The sequence below is a fragment of the Rhipicephalus microplus genome, chromosome 2 (genome assembly GCF_043290135.1).
Source record: "Rhipicephalus microplus isolate Deutch F79 chromosome 2, USDA_Rmic, whole genome shotgun sequence".
NCBI classification, from domain to species: Eukaryota; Metazoa; Arthropoda; class Arachnida; order Ixodida; family Ixodidae; genus Rhipicephalus; species Rhipicephalus microplus.
In genome coordinates this window covers 8,452,298-8,469,231 of record NC_134701.1, presented here as the reverse complement: position 1 = coordinate 8,469,231, position 16,934 = coordinate 8,452,298, and the positions used below count along the sequence as shown (strand labels likewise).

The 16,934-nt window shown below is 52.9% G+C and overlaps 2 non-coding genes across 2 annotated transcripts; both read right to left on the bottom strand.

The window, feature by feature from the left end:
- Positions 1–204: 204 nt before the first annotated feature.
- Positions 205–278, bottom strand: TRNAN-GUU (transfer RNA asparagine (anticodon GUU)). Its single transcript has one exon. It is a non-coding gene; the product is annotated as a tRNA-Asn (tRNA).
- Positions 279–14,035: 13,757 nt separating this feature from the next.
- TRNAN-GUU (transfer RNA asparagine (anticodon GUU)) lies at positions 14,036–14,109 on the bottom strand. Its single transcript has one exon. It is a non-coding gene; the product is annotated as a tRNA-Asn (tRNA).
- Positions 14,110–16,934: the final 2,825 nt, after the last annotated feature.

Sequence of the window (16,934 nt, the reverse complement as noted above, 5' to 3'; positions counted from 1 at the left end):
CCACCATCAGAACATATCTTCAAAGCTATAAGCCCACAGAAAAACAAGCGCCGCACAACCACCGGGTGGGCTCGAACCTCTAACTTTTCGGTTAACAGCCGATCGCGCTAGCCCATTGCGCCACGGACACAGTCTTGCTCCACTCTCACCACCATCAGAACATATCTTCAAAGCTATCAGCCCAAAGAAAAAAAAGCGCCGCACCACCCCCGGGAGGGCTCGAACCTCCAACCTCTTGGTTAACAGCCGATCGCGCTAGCCAATTGCGCCACGGAGACAGTCCTGCTGCACTCTCACCACCATCAGAACATATCTTCAAAGCTATCAGCCCAAAGAAAAAAGCACCGCACCACCACCGGGTGGGCTCGAACCTCCAACCTTTCGGTTAACAGCCAATCGCGCTAGCCAATTGCGCCACAGAGACAGTCGTGCTCCACTCTCACCACCGTCAGACCATTTCTTCAGAGCTATCACCCCAAAGAAAAAAAAGCGCCGCACCACCACCGGGTGGGCTCAAACCTCCAACCTTTCGGTTACCAGGCGATCGCGCTAGCCCAATGTGCCACGGAGACAGTCTTGCTCCACTCTCACCACCATCAGAACATATCTTCAAAGCTATCAGCGCAAAGAAAAGAAGCAACACCCCTCTCCCGGGAGGGCTCGAAACTCCAACCTTTCGGTTAACAGCCGATCGCGCTAGCCAATTGCGCCACGGAGACAGCATGCTCTACTCTCACCACCATCAGAACATATCTTCAAAGCTATCAGCCCAAAGAAAAAAAAGCGCCGCACCACCAGCGGGTGGGCTCGAAACTCCAACCTTTCGGTTAACAGCCGATCGTACTAGCCTATTGCGCCACGAAGACAGTCGTGCTCCACTCTCACCACCGTATAACCATTTCTTCAGAGCTATCACCCCAAAGAAAAAAAAGCGCCGCACCACCACCGGGTGGGCTCGAACCTCCAACCTTTCGGTTAACAGCCGATCGCGCTAGCCCATTGCGCCACGGAGACAGTCCTGCTCTACTCTCACCACCGTCCGACCATTTCTTCAGAGCTATCACTCCAAAGAAAAAAACCGCCGCACCACCACCGGGTGGGCTCAAACCTCCAACCTTTCGGATAACAGCCGATCGCACTAGCCAATTGCGCCACGAAGACAGTCCTGCTCCACTCTCGCCACCATCAGAACATATCTTCAAAGCTATTACCGCAAAGAAAAAGCAACACACCACTCCCGGGAGGGCTCGAAACTCCAACCTTTCGGTTAATAGCCGATCGCGCTAGCCCATTGCGCCACGGAGGCAGTCTTGCTCCGCTCTCACCACCATCAGAACATATCTTCAAAGCTATCAGCGCAAAGAAAAAAAGCGCCGCACCACCACCGGGTGGGCTCAAACCACCAACCTTTCGGTTAACACTGAAATCGCGCTAGCCAATTGCGCCACAGAGATAGTCCTACTCCACTCTCACCACCATCAGAACATATCTTCAAAGCTATCAGCAAAAAGAAAAAAGCAACACACCACTCCCGGGAGGGCTCGAAACTCCAACCTTTCGGTTAACAGCCGATCGCGCTAGCCCATTGCGCCACGGAGACAGTCTTGCTCTACTCCCACCACCATCAGAACATATCTTCAAAGCTATCAGCGCGAAGAAAAAAAGCGCCGCACCACCACCGAGTGGGCTGAACCCTCAACCTTTCGGTTAACAGCCGATCGCGCAAGCCAATTGCGCGACGGAGACAGTCCAGCTCCACTCTCACCACCATCAGTACATATCTTCAAAGCTATAAGCCCAAAGAAAAAAAAGCGCCACACCACCACAGGGTGGGCTCAAACCTCCGACTTTTCGGTTAACAGCTGATCGCGCTAGCCAATTGCGCTACGGAGACAGTCCTGCTCCACTCTCACCACCATAAGAACATATCTTCAAAGCTATCAGCCCAAAGAAAAAAAAGCACCGCACCACCAGCGGGTGGGCTCGAACCTCCAACCTTTCGGTTAACAGCCAATCGCGCTAGTCAATTGCACCACGGAGACAGTCCTGCTCCACTCTCACCACCATGAGAACATATCTTCAAAGCTATCAGCACAAAGAAAAAAAGCGCCACACCATCACCGGGTGGGCTCGAACCTCCAACCTTTCGGTTAACAGCCGATCGCGCTAGCCAATTGCGCCACGGAGACAATCGTGCTGCACTCTCACCACCATCAGAACATATCTTCAAAGCTATAAGCCCACAGAAAAACAAGCGCCACACAACCACCGGGTGGGCTCGAACCTCTAACTTTTCGGTTAACAGCCGATCGCGCTAGCCCATTGCGCCACGGACACAGTCTTGCTCCACTCTCACCACCATCAGAACATATCTTCAAAGCTATCAGCCCAAAGAAAAAAAAGCGCCGCACCACCCCCGGGAGGGCTCGAACCTCTAACCTCTTGGTTAACAGCCGATCGCGCTAGCCAATTGCGCCACGGAGACAGTCCTGCTGCACTCTCACCACCATCAGAACATATCTTCAAAGCTACCAGCCCAAAGAAAAAAGCACCGCACCACCACCGGGTGGGCTCGAACCTCCAACCTTTCGGTTAACAGCCAATCGCGCTAGCCAATTGCGCCACAGAGACAGTCGTGCTCCACTCTCACCACCGTCAGACCATTTCTTCAGTGCTATCACCCCAAAGAAAAATAAGCGCCGCACCACCACCGGGTGGGCTCAAACCTCCAACCTTTCGGTTACCAGCCGATCGCGCTAGCCCAATGTGCCACGGAGACAGTCTTGCTCCACTCTCACCACCATCAGAACATATCTTCAAAGCTATCAGCGCAAAGAAAAAAAAGCGCCGCACCACCACCGGGTGGGCTCAAACCTCCAACCTTTCGGTTACCAGCCGATCGCGCTAGCCAATTGCGCCACAGAGATAGTCCTACTCCACTCTCTCCACCATCAGAACATATCTTCAAAGCTATCAGCAAAAAGAAAAAAAAGCAACACACCACTCCCGGGAGGGCTCGAAACTCCAAACTTTCCGTTAACAGCCAATCGCGCTAGCCCATTGCGCCACGGAGACAGTCTTGCTCTACTCTCACCACCATCAGAACATATCTTCAAAGCTATCAGCGCAAAGAAAAAAAAGCGCCACACCACCACCGACTGGGCTGAACCCTCAACCTTTCGGTTAACAGCCGATCGCGCAAGCCAATTGCGCCACGGAGACAGTCCAGCTCCACTCTCACCACCATCAGTAAATATCTTCAAAGCTATCAGCACAAAGAAAAAAGCGCCGCACCATCACCGGGTGGGCTCGAACCTTCAACCTTTCGGTTAACAGCCGATCGCGCTAGCCAATTGCGCCACGGAGACAATCGTGCTGCACTCTCACCACCATCAGAACATATCTTCAAAGCTTTCAGCGCAATAAAAAAGCAACACACCACTCTCAGTGGGCTCGAAACTCCAACCTTTCAGTTAACAGCCGATCGCGCTAGCCTATTGCGCCACGGAGACGGTCCTGCTCCACTCTCACCACCATCAGAACATATCTTCAAAGCTATCAGCCCAAAGAAAAAAAAGCACCGCACCACAACCGGGTGGGCTCGAACCTCCAACCTTTCGGTTAACAGCCGATCGCGCTAGCCCATTGCGCCACAGAGACAGTCGTGCTCCACTCTCACCACCGTCAGACCATTTCTTCAGAGCTATCACCCCAAAGAAAAAAAAGCGCCGCACCACCACCGGGTGGGCTCTAACCTCCAACCTTTCGGTTAACAGCCGATCGCGCTAGCGAACTGCGCCACGGAGACAGTCGTGCTCCACTCTCACCACCATCAGAACATATCTTCAAAGCTATCAGCGCAAAGAAAAGAAGCAACACCCCTCTCCCGGGAGGGCTCGAAACTCCAACCTTTCGGTTAACAGCCGATCGCGCTAGCCAATTGCGCCACGGAGACAGCATGCTCTACTCTCACCACCATCAGAACATATCTTCAAAGCTATCAGCCCAAAGAAAAAAAAGCGCCGCACCACCAGCGGGTGGGCTCGAAACTCCAACCTTTCGGTTAACAGCCGATCGTACTAGCCTATTGCGCCACGAAGACAGTCGTGCTCCACTCTCACCACCGTAGGACCATTTCTTCAGAGCTATCACCCCAAAGAAAAAAAAGCGCCGCACCACCACCGGGTGGGCTCGAACCTCCAACCTTTCGGTTAACAGCCGATCGCGCTAGCCCATTGCGCCACGGAGACAGTCCTGCTCTACTCTCACCACCGTCCGACCATTTCTTCAGAGCTATCACTCCAAAGAAAAAAACCGCCGCACCACCACCGGGTGGGCTCAAACCTCCAACCTTTCGGATAACAGCCGATCGCACTAGCCAATTGCGCCACGAAGACAGTCCTGCTCCACTCTCGCCACCATCAGAACATATCTTCAAAGCTATTACCGCAAAGAAAAAGCAACACACCACTCCCGGGAGGGCTCGAAACTCCAACCTTTCGGTTAATAGCCGATCGCGCTAGCCCATTGCGCCACGGAGGCAGTCTTGCTCCGCTCTCACCACCATCAGAACATATCTTCAAAGCTATCAGCGCAAAGAAAAAAAGCGCCGCACCACCACCGGGTGGGCTCAAACCACCAACCTTTCGGTTAACACTGAAATCGCGCTAGCCAATTGCGCCACAGAGATAGTCCTACTCCACTCTCACCACCATCAGAACATATCTTCAAAGCTATCAGCAAAAAGAAAAAAGCAACACACCACTCCCGGGAGGGCTCGAAACTCCAACCTTTCGGTTAACAGCCGATCGCGCTAGCCCATTGCGCCACGGAGACAGTCTTGCTCTACTCCCACCACCATCAGAACATATCTTCAAAGCTATCAGCGCGAAGAAAAAAAGCGCCGCACCACCACCGAGTGGGCTGAACCCTCAACCTTTCGGTTAACAGCCGATCGCGCAAGCCAATTGCGCGACGGAGACAGTCCAGCTCCACTCTCACCACCATCAGTACATATCTTCAAAGCTATTAGCCCAAAGAAAAAAAAGCGCCACACCACCACAGGGTGGGCTCAAACCTCCGACTTTTCGGTTAACAGCTGATCGCGCTAGCCAATTGCGCTACGGAGACAGTCCTGCTCCACTCTCACCACCATAAGAACATATCTTCAAAGCTATCAGCCCAAAGAAAAAAAAGCACCGCACCACCAGCGGGTGGGCTCGAACCTCCAACCTTTCGGTTAACAGCCAATCGCGCTAGTCAATTGCACCACGGAGACAGTCCTGCTCCACTCTCACCACCATGAGAACATATCTTCAAAGCTATCAGCACAAAGAAAAAAAGCGCCACACCATCACCGGGTGGGCTCGAACCTCCAACCTTTCGGTTAACAGCCGATCGCGCTAGCCAATTGCGCCACGGAGACAATCGTGCTGCACTCTCACCACCATCAGAACATATCTTCAAAGCTATAAGCCCACAGAAAAACAAGCGCCGCACAACCACCGGGTGGGCTCGAACCTCTAACTTTTCGGTTAACAGCCGATCGCGCTAGCCCATTGCGCCACGGACACAGTCTTGCTCCACTCTCACCACCATCAGAACATATCTTCAAAGCTATCAGCCCAAAGAAAAAAAAGCGCCGCACCACCCCCGGGAGGGCTCGAACCTCTAACCTCTTGGTTAACAGCCGATCGCGCTAGCCAATTGCGCCACGGAGACAGTCCTGCTGCACTCTCACCACCATCAGAACATATCTTCAAAGCTACCAGCCCAAAGAAAAAAGCACCGCACCACCACCGGGTGGGCTCGAACCTCCAACCTTTCGGTTAACAGCCAATCGCGCTAGCCAATTGCGCCACAGAGACAGTCGTGCTCCACTCTCACCACCGTCAGACCATTTCTTCAGTGCTATCACCCCAAAGAAAAATAAGCGCCGCACCACCACCGGGTGGGCTCAAACCTCCAACCTTTCGGTTACCAGCCGATCGCGCTAGCCCAATGTGCCACGGAGACAGTCTTGCTCCACTCTCACCACCATCAGAACATATCTTCAAAGCTATCAGCGCAAAGAAAAAAAAGCGCCGCACCACCACCGGTTGATCTCAAACCTCCAACCTTTCGGTTAACACTGAAATCGCGCTAGCCAATTGCGCCACAGAGATAGTCCTACTCCACTCTCTCCACCATCAGAACATATCTTCAAAGCTATCAGCAAAAAGAAAAAAAAGCAACACACCACTCCCGGGAGGGCTCGAAACTCCAAACTTTCCGTTAACAGCCAATCGCGCTAGCCCATTGCGCCACGGAGACAGTCTTGCTCTACTCTCACCACCATCAGAACATATCTTCAAAGCTATCAGCGCAAAGAAAAAAAAGCGCCACACCACCACCGACTGGGCTGAACCCTCAACCTTTCGGTTAACAGCCGATCGCGCAAGCCAATTGCGCCACGGAGACAGTCCAGCTCCACTCTCACCACCATCAGTAAATATCTTCAAAGCTATCAGCACAAAGAAAAAAGCGCCGCACCATCACCGGGTGGGCTCGAACCTTCAACCTTTCGGTTAACAGCCGATCGCGCTAGCCAATTGCGCCACGGAGACAATCGTGCTGCACTCTCACCACCATCAGAACATATCTTCAAAGCTTTCAGCGCAATAAAAAAGCAACACACCACTCTCAGTGGGCTCGAAACTCCAACCTTTCAGTTAACAGCCGATCGCGCTAGCCTATTGCGCCACGGAGATGGTCCTGCTCCACTCTCACCACCATCAGAACATATCTTCAAAGCTATCAGCCCAAAGAAAAAAAAGCACCGCACCACAACCGGGTGGGCTCGAACCTCCAACCTTTCGGTTAACAGCCGATCGCGCTAGCCCATTGCGCCACAGAGACAGTCGTGCTCCACTCTCACCACCGTCAGACCATTTCTTCAGAGCTATCACCCCAAAGAAAAAAAAGCGCCGCACCACCACCGGGTGGGCTCTAACCTCCAACCTTTCGGTTAACAGCCGATCGCGCTAGCGAACTGCGCCACGGAGACAGTCGTGCTCCACTCTCACCACCATCAGAACATATCTTCAAAGCTATCAGCGCAAAGAAAAGAAGCAACACCCCTCTCCCGGGAGGGCTCGAAACTCCAACCTTTCGGTTAACAGCCGATCGCGCTAGCCAATTGCGCCACGGAGACAGCATGCTCTACTCTCACCACCATCAGAACATATCTTCAAAGCTATCAGCCCAAAGAAAAAAAAGCGCCGCACCACCAGCGGGTGGGCTCGAAACTCCAACCTTTCGGTTAACAGCCGATCGTACTAGCCTATTGCGCCACGAAGACAGTCGTGCTCCACTCTCACCACCGTAGGACCATTTCTTCAGAGCTATCACCCCAAAGAAAAAAAAGCGCCGCACCACCACCGGGTGGGCTCGAACCTCCAACCTTTCGGTTAACAGCCGATCGCGCTAGCCCATTGCGCCACGGAGACAGTCCTGCTCTACTCTCACCACCGTCCGACCATTTCTTCAGAGCTATCACTCCAAAGAAAAAAACCGCCGCACCACCACCGGGTGGGCTCAAACCTCCAACCTTTCGGATAACAGCCGATCGCACTAGCCAATTGCGCCACGAAGACAGTCCTGCTCCACTCTCACCACCATCAGAACATATCTTCAAAGCTATCAGCGCAAAGAAAAAAAGCGCCGCACCACCACCGGGTGGGCTCAAACCACCAACCTTTCGGTTAACACTGAAATCGCGCTAGCCAATTGCGCCACAGAGATAGTCCTACTCCACTCTCTCCACCATCAGAACATATCTTCAAAGCTATCAGCAAAAAGAAAAAAAAGCAACACACCACTCCCGGGAGGGCTCGAAACTCCAAACTTTCCGTTAACAGCCAATCGCGCTAGCCCATTGCGCCACGGAGACAGTCTTGCTCTACTCTCACCACCATCAGAACATATCTTCAAAGCTATCAGCGCAAAGAAAAAAAAGCGCCACACCACCACCGACTGGGCTGAACCCTCAACCTTTCGGTTAACAGCCGATCGCGCAAGCCAATTGCGCCACGGAGACAGTCCAGCTCCACTCTCACCACCATCAGTAAATATCTTCAAAGCTATCAGCACAAAGAAAAAAGCGCCGCACCATCACCGGGTGGGCTCGAACCTTCAACCTTTCGGTTAACAGCCGATCGCGCTAGCCAATTGCGCCACGGAGACAATCGTGCTGCACTCTCACCACCATCAGAACATATCTTCAAAGCTTTCAGCGCAATAAAAAAGCAACACACCACTCTCAGTGGGCTCGAAACTCCAACCTTTCAGTTAACAGCCGATCGCGCTAGCCTATTGCGCCACGGAGATGGTCCTGCTCCACTCTCACCACCATCAGAACATATCTTCAAAGCTATCAGCCCAAAGAAAAAAAAGCACCGCACCACAACCGGGTGGGCTCGAACCTCCAACCTTTCGGTTAACAGCCGATCGCGCTAGCCCATTGCGCCACAGAGACAGTCGTGCTCCACTCTCACCACCGTCAGACCATTTCTTCAGAGCTATCACCCCAAAGAAAAAAAAGCGCCGCACCACCACCGGGTGGGCTCTAACCTCCAACCTTTCGGTTAACAGCCGATCGCGCTAGCGAACTGCGCCACGGAGACAGTCGTGCTCCACTCTCACCACCATCAGAACATATCTTCAAAGCTATCAGCGCAAAGAAAAGAAGCAACACCCCTCTCCCGGGAGGGCTCGAAACTCCAACCTTTCGGTTAACAGCCGATCGCGCTAGCCAATTGCGCCACGGAGACAGCATGCTCTACTCTCACCACCATCAGAACATATCTTCAAAGCTATCAGCCCAAAGAAAAAAAAGCGCCGCACCACCAGCGGGTGGGCTCGAAACTCCAACCTTTCGGTTAACAGCCGATCGTACTAGCCTATTGCGCCACGAAGACAGTCGTGCTCCACTCTCACCACCGTAGGACCATTTCTTCAGAGCTATCACCCCAAAGAAAAAAAAGCGCCGCACCACCACCGGGTGGGCTCGAACCTCCAACCTTTCGGTTAACAGCCGATCGCGCTAGCCCATTGCGCCACGGAGACAGTCCTGCTCTACTCTCACCACCGTCCGACCATTTCTTCAGAGCTATCACTCCAAAGAAAAAAACCGCCGCACCACCACCGGGTGGGCTCAAACCTCCAACCTTTCGGATAACAGCCGATCGCACTAGCCAATTGCGCCACGAAGACAGTCCTGCTCCACTCTCACCACCATCAGAACATATCTTCAAAGCTATCAGCGCAAAGAAAAAAAGCGCCGCACCACCACCGGGTGGGCTCAAACCACCAACCTTTCGGTTAACACTGAAATCGCGCTAGCCAATTGCGCCACAGAGATAGTCCTACTCCACTCTCACCACCATCAGAACATATCTTCAAAGCTATCAGCAAAAAGAAAAAAGCAACACACCACTCCCGGGAGGGCTCGAAACTCCAACCTTTCGGTTAACAGCCGATCGCGCTAGCCCATTGCGCCACGGAGACAGTCTTGCTCCACTCTCACCACCATCAGAACATATCTTCAAAGCTATCAGCGCAAAGAAAAAAAGCGCCGCACCACCACCGGGTGGGCTCAAACCACCAACCTTTCGGTTAACACTGAAATCGCGCTAGCCAATTGCGCCACAGAGATAGTCCTACTCCACTCTCACCACCATCAGAACATATCTTCAAAGCTATCAGCAAAAAGAAAAAAGCAACACACCACTCCCGGGAGGGCTCGAAACTCCAACCTTTCGGTTAACAGCCGATCGCGCTAGCCCATTGCGCCACGGAGACAGTCTTGCTCTACTCTCACCACCATCAGAACATATCTTCAAAGCTATCAGCGCGAAGAAAAAAAGCGCCGCACCACCACCGAGTGGGCTGAACCCTCAACCTTTCGGTTAACAGCCGATCGCGCAAGCCAATTGCGCGACGGAGACAGTCCAGCTCCACTCTCACCACCATCAGTACATATCTTCAAAGCTATTAGCCCAAAGAAAAAAAAGCGCCACACCACCACAGGGTGGGCTCAAACCTCCGACTTTTCGGTTAACAGCTGATCGCGCTAGCCAATTGCGCTACGGAGACAGTCCTGCTCCACTCTCACCACCATAAGAACATATCTTCAAAGCTATCAGCCCAAAGAAAAAAAAGCACCGCACCACCAGCGGGTGGGCTCGAACCTCCAACCTTTCGGTTAACAGCCAATCGCGCTAGTCAATTGCACCACGGAGACAGTCCTGCTCCACTCTCACCACCATGAGAACATATCTTCAAAGCTATCAGCACAAAGAAAAAAAGCGCCACACCATCACCGGGTGGGCTCGAACCTCCAACCTTTCGGTTAACAGCCGATCGCGCAAGCCAATTGCGCGACGGAGACAGTCCAGCTCCACTCTCACCACCATCAGTACATATCTTCAAAGCTATTAGCCCAAAGAAAAAAAAGCGCCACACCACCACAGGGTGGGCTCAAACCTCCGACTTTTCGGTTAACAGCTGATCGCGCTAGCCAATTGCGCTACGGAGACAGTCCTGCTCCACTCTCACCACCATAAGAACATATCTTCAAAGCTATCAGCCCAAAGAAAAAAAAGCACCGCACCACCAGCGGGTGGGCTCGAACCTCCAACCTTTCGGTTAACAGCCAATCGCGCTAGTCAATTGCACCACGGAGACAGTCCTGCTCCACTCTCACCACCATGAGAACATATCTTCAAAGCTATCAGCACAAAGAAAAAAAGCGCCACACCATCACCGGGTGGGCTCGAACCTCCAACCTTTCGGTTAACAGCCGATCACGCTAGCCAATTGCGCCACGGAGACAATCGTGCTGCACTCTCACCACCATCAGAACATATCTTCAAAGCTATAAGCCCACAGAAAAACAAGCGCCGCACAACCACCGGGTGGGCTCGAACCTCTAACTTTTCGGTTACCAGCCGATCGCGCTAGCCCATTGCGCCACGGACACAGTCTTGCTCCACTCTCACCACCATCAGAACATATCTTCAAAGCTATCAGCCCAAAGAAAAAAAAGCGCCGCACCACCCCCGGGAGGGCTCGAACCTCTAACCTCTTGGTTAACAGCCGATCGCGCTAGCCAATTGCGCCACGGAGACAGTCCTGCTGCACTCTCACCACCATCAGAACATATCTTCAAAGCTACCAGCCCAAAGAAAAAAGCACCGCACCACCACCGGGTGGGCTCGAACCTCCAACCTTTCGGTTAACAGCCAATCGCGCTAGCCAATTGCGCCACAGAGACAGTCGTGCTCCACTCTCACCACCGTCAGACCATTTCTTCAGTGCTATCACCCCAAAGAAAAATAAGCGCCGCACCACCACCGGGTGGGCTCAAACCTCCAACCTTTCGGTTACCAGCCGATCGCGCTAGCCCAATGTGCCACGGAGACAGTCTTGCTCCACTCTCACCACCATCAGAACATATCTTCAAAGCTATCAGCGCAAAGAAAAAAAAGCGCCGCACCACCACCGGTTGATCTCAAACCTCCAACCTTTCGGTTAACACTGAAATCGCGCTAGCCAATTGCGCCACAGAGATAGTCCTACTCCACTCTCTCCACCATCAGAACATATCTTCAAAGCTATCAGCAAAAAGAAAAAAAAGCAACACACCACTCCCGGGAGGGCTCGAAACTCCAAACTTTCCGTTAACAGCCAATCGCGCTAGCCCATTGCGCCACGGAGACAGTCTTGCTCTACTCTCACCACCATCAGAACATATCTTCAAAGCTATCAGCGCAAAGAAAAAAAAGCGCCACACCACCACCGACTGGGCTGAACCCTCAACCTTTCGGTTAACAGCCGATCGCGCAAGCCAATTGCGCCACGGAGACAGTCCAGCTCCACTCTCACCACCATCAGTAAATATCTTCAAAGCTATCAGCACAAAGAAAAAAGCGCCGCACCATCACCGGGTGGGCTCGAACCTTCAACCTTTCGGTTAACAGCCGATCGCGCTAGCCAATTGCGCCACGGAGACAATCGTGCTGCACTCTCACCACCATCAGAACATATCTTCAAAGCTTTCAGCGCAATAAAAAAGCAACACACCACTCTCAGTGGGCTCGAAACTCCAACCTTTCAGTTAACAGCCGATCGCGCTAGCCTATTGCGCCACGGAGACGGTCCTGCTCCACTCTCACCACCATCAGAACATATCTTCAAAGCTATCAGCCCAAAGAAAAAAAAGCACCGCACCACAACCGGGTGGGCTCGAACCTCCAACCTTTCGGTTAACAGCCGATCGCGCTAGCCCATTGCGCCACAGAGACAGTCGTGCTCCACTCTCACCACCGTCAGACCATTTCTTCAGAGCTATCACCCCAAAGAAAAAAAAGCGCCGCACCACCACCGGGTGGGCTCTAACCTCCAACCTTTCGGTTAACAGCCGATCGCGCTAGCGAACTGCGCCACGGAGACAGTCGTGCTCCACTCTCACCACCATCAGAACATATCTTCAAAGCTATCAGCGCAAAGAAAAGAAGCAACACCCCTCTCCCGGGAGGGCTCGAAACTCCAACCTTTCGGTTAACAGCCGATCGCGCTAGCCAATTGCGCCACGGAGACAGCATGCTCTACTCTCACCACCATCAGAACATATCTTCAAAGCTATCAGCCCAAAGAAAAAAAAGCGCCGCACCACCAGCGGGTGGGCTCGAAACTCCAACCTTTCGGTTAACAGCCGATCGTACTAGCCTATTGCGCCACGAAGACAGTCGTGCTCCACTCTCACCACCGTAGGACCATTTCTTCAGAGCTATCACCCCAAAGAAAAAAAAGCGCCGCACCACCACCGGGTGGGCTCGAACCTCCAACCTTTCGGTTAACAGCCGATCGCGCTAGCCCATTGCGCCACGGAGACAGTCCTGCTCTACTCTCACCACCGTCCGACCATTTCTTCAGAGCTATCACTCCAAAGAAAAAAACCGCCGCACCACCACCGGGTGGGCTCAAACCTCCAACCTTTCGGATAACAGCCGATCGCACTAGCCAATTGCGCCACGAAGACAGTCCTGCTCCACTCTCGCCACCATCAGAACATATCTTCAAAGCTATTACCGCAAAGAAAAAGCAACACACCACTCCCGGGAGGGCTCGAAACTCCAACCTTTCGGTTAATAGCCGATCGCGCTAGCCCATTGCGCCACGGAGGCAGTCTTGCTCCGCTCTCACCACCATCAGAACATATCTTCAAAGCTATCAGCGCAAAGAAAAAAAGCGCCGCACCACCACCGGGTGGGCTCAAACCACCAACCTTTCGGTTAACACTGAAATCGCGCTAGCCAATTGCGCCACAGAGATAGTCCTACTCCACTCTCACCACCATCAGAACATATCTTCAAAGCTATCAGCAAAAAGAAAAAAGCAACACACCACTCCCGGGAGGGCTCGAAACTCCAACCTTTCGGTTAACAGCCGATCGCGCTAGCCCATTGCGCCACGGAGACAGTCTTGCTCTACTCTCACCACCATCAGAACATATCTTCAAAGCTATCAGCGCGAAGAAAAAAAGCGCCGCACCACCACCGAGTGGGCTGAACCCTCAACCTTTCGGTTAACAGCCGATCGCGCAAGCCAATTGCGCGACGGAGACAGTCCAGCTCCACTCTCACCACCATCAGTACATATCTTCAAAGCTATTAGCCCAAAGAAAAAAAAGCGCCACACCACCACAGGGTGGGCTCAAACCTCCGACTTTTCGGTTAACAGCTGATCGCGCTAGCCAATTGCGCTACGGAGACAGTCCTGCTCCACTCTCACCACCATAAGAACATATCTTCAAAGCTATCAGCCCAAAGAAAAAAAAGCACCGCACCACCAGCGGGTGGGCTCGAACCTCCAACCTTTCGGTTAACAGCCAATCGCGCTAGTCAATTGCACCACGGAGACAGTCCTGCTCCACTCTCACCACCATGAGAACATATCTTCAAAGCTATCAGCACAAAGAAAAAAAGCGCCACACCATCACCGGGTGGGCTCGAACCTCCAACCTTTCGGTTAACAGCCGAACGCGCTAGCCAATTGCGCCACGGAGACAATCGTGCTGCACTCTCACCACCATCAGAACATATCTTCAAAGCTATAAGCCCACAGAAAAACAAGCGCCGCACAACCACCGGGTGGGCTCGAAACTCTAACTTTTCGGTTAACAGCCGATCGCGCTAGCCCATTGCGCCACGGACACAGTTTTGCTCCACTCTCACCACCATCAGAACATATCTTCAAAGCTATCAGCCCAAAGAAAAAAAAGCGCCGCACCACCCCCGGGAGGGCTCGAACCTCTAACCTCTTGGTTAACAGCCGATCGCGCTAGCCAATTGCGCCACGGAGACAGTCCTGCTGCACTCTCACCACCATCAGAACATATCTTCAAAGCTACCAGCCCAAAGAAAAAAGCACCGCACCACCACCGGGTGGGCTCGAACCTCCAACCTTTCGGTTAACAGCCAATCGCGCTAGCCAATTGCGCCACAGAGACAGTCGTGCTCCACTCTCACCACCGTCAGACCATTTCTTCAGAGCTATCACCCCAAAGAAAAAAAAGCGCCGCACCACCACCGGGTGGGCTCAAACCTCCAACCTTTCGGTTACCAGCCGATCGCGCTAGCCCAATGTGCCACGGAGACAGTCTTGCTCCACTCTCACCACCATCAGAACATATCTTCAAAGCTATCAGCGCAAAGAAAAAAAAGCGCCGCACCACCACCGGTTGATCTCAAACCTCCAACCTTTCGGTTAACACTGAAATCGCGCTAGCCAATTGCGCCACAGAGATAGTCCTACTCCACTCTCTCCACCATCAGAACATATCTTCAAAGCTATCAGCAAAAAGAAAAAAAAGCAACACACCACTCCCGGGAGGGCTCGAAACTCCAAACTTTCCGTTAACAGCCAATCGCGCTAGCCCATTGCGCCACGGAGACAGTCTTGCTCTACTCTCACCACCATCAGAACATATCTTCAAAGCTATCAGCGCAAAGAAAAAAAAGCGCCACACCACCACCGACTGGGCTGAACCCTCAACCTTTCGGTTAACAGCCGATCGCGCAAGCCAATTGCGCCACGGAGACAGTCCAGCTCCACTCTCACCACCATCAGTACATATCTTCAAAGCTATCAGCACAAAGAAAAAAGCGCCGCACCATCACCGGGTGGGCTCGAACCTTCAACCTTTCGGTTAACAGCCGATCGCGCTAGCCAATTGCGCCACGGAGACAATCGTGCTGCACTCTCACCACCATCAGAACATATCTTCAAAGCTTTCAGCGCAATAAAAAAGCAACACACCACTCCCAGTGGGCTCGAAACTCCAACCTTTCAGTTAACAGCCGATCGCGCTAGCCTATTGCGCCACGGAGACAGTCCTGCTCCACTCTCACCACCATCAGAACATATCTTCAAAGCTATCAGCCCAAAGAAAAAAAAGCACCGCACCACAACCGGGTGGGCTCGAACCTCCAACCTTTCGGTTAACAGCCGATCGCGCTAGCCCATTGCGCCACGGAGACAGTCCTGCTCCACTCTCACCACCATCAGACCATTTCTTGAGAGCTGTCACCCCAAAGAAAAAAAAAGCGCCGCACCACCACCGGGTGGGCTCAAACCTCCAACCTTTCGGATAACAGCCGATCGCGCTAGCCAATTGCGCCACGAAGACAGTCCTGCTCCACTCTCACCACCATCAGAACATATCTTCAAAGCAATTACCGCAAAGAAAAAAGCAACACACCACTCCCGGGAGGGCTCGAAACTCCCACCTTTCGGTTAACAGCCAATCGCGCTAGCCCATTGCGCCACGGAGACAGTCTTGCTCTACTCTCACCACCATCAGAACATATCTTCAAAGCTATCAGCGCAAAGAAAAAAAAGCGCCGCACCACCACCGGGTGGGCTCGAACCTCCAACCTTTCGGCTCACAGCCGATCGCGCAAGCCAATTGCGCCACGGAGACAGTCCAGCTCCACTCTCGCCACCATCAAAACATATCTTCAAAGCTATCAGCCCAAAGAAAAAAAAGCGCAACACCACCACCGGGAGGGCTCGAACCTCCGACGATTCGGTTAACAGCCGATCGCGCTAGCCAATTGCGCCACGAAGACTGTCCTGCTCCACTCTCACCACCATAAGAACATATCTTCAAAGCTATCAGCACAAAGAAAAAAAAGCGCCGCACCACCACCGGGTGGGCTCTAACCTCCAACCTTTCGGTTAACAGCCGATCGCGCTAGCGAACTGCGCCACGGAGACAGTCGTGCTCCACTCTCACCACCATCAGAACACATCTTCAAAGCTATCAGCGCAAAGAAAAGAAGCAACACACCTCTCCCGGGAGGGCTCGAAACTCCAACCTTTCGGTTAACAGCCGATCGCGCTAGCCAATTGCGCCATGGAGACAGCATGCTCTACTCTCACCACCATCAGAACATATCTTCAAAGCTATCAGCCCAAAGAAAAAAAAGCGCCGCACCACCAGCGGGTGGGCTCGAAACTCCAACCTTTCGGTTAACAGCCGATCGTACTAGCCTATTGCGCCACGAAGACAGTCGTGCTCCACTCTCACCACCGTAGGACCATTTCTTCAGAGCTATCACCCCAAAGAAAAAAAAGCGCCGCACCACCACCGGGTGGGCTCGAACCTCCAACCTTTCAGTTAACAGCCGATCGCGCTAGCCCATTGCGCCACGGAGACAGTCCTGCTCTACTCTCACCACCGTCCGACCATTTCTTCATAGCTATCACTCCAAAGAAAAAAACCGCCGCACCACCACCGGGTGGGCTCAAACCTCCAACCTTTCGGATAACAGCCGATCGCGCTAGCCAATTGCGCCACGAAGACAGTCCTGCTCCACTCTCGCCACCAT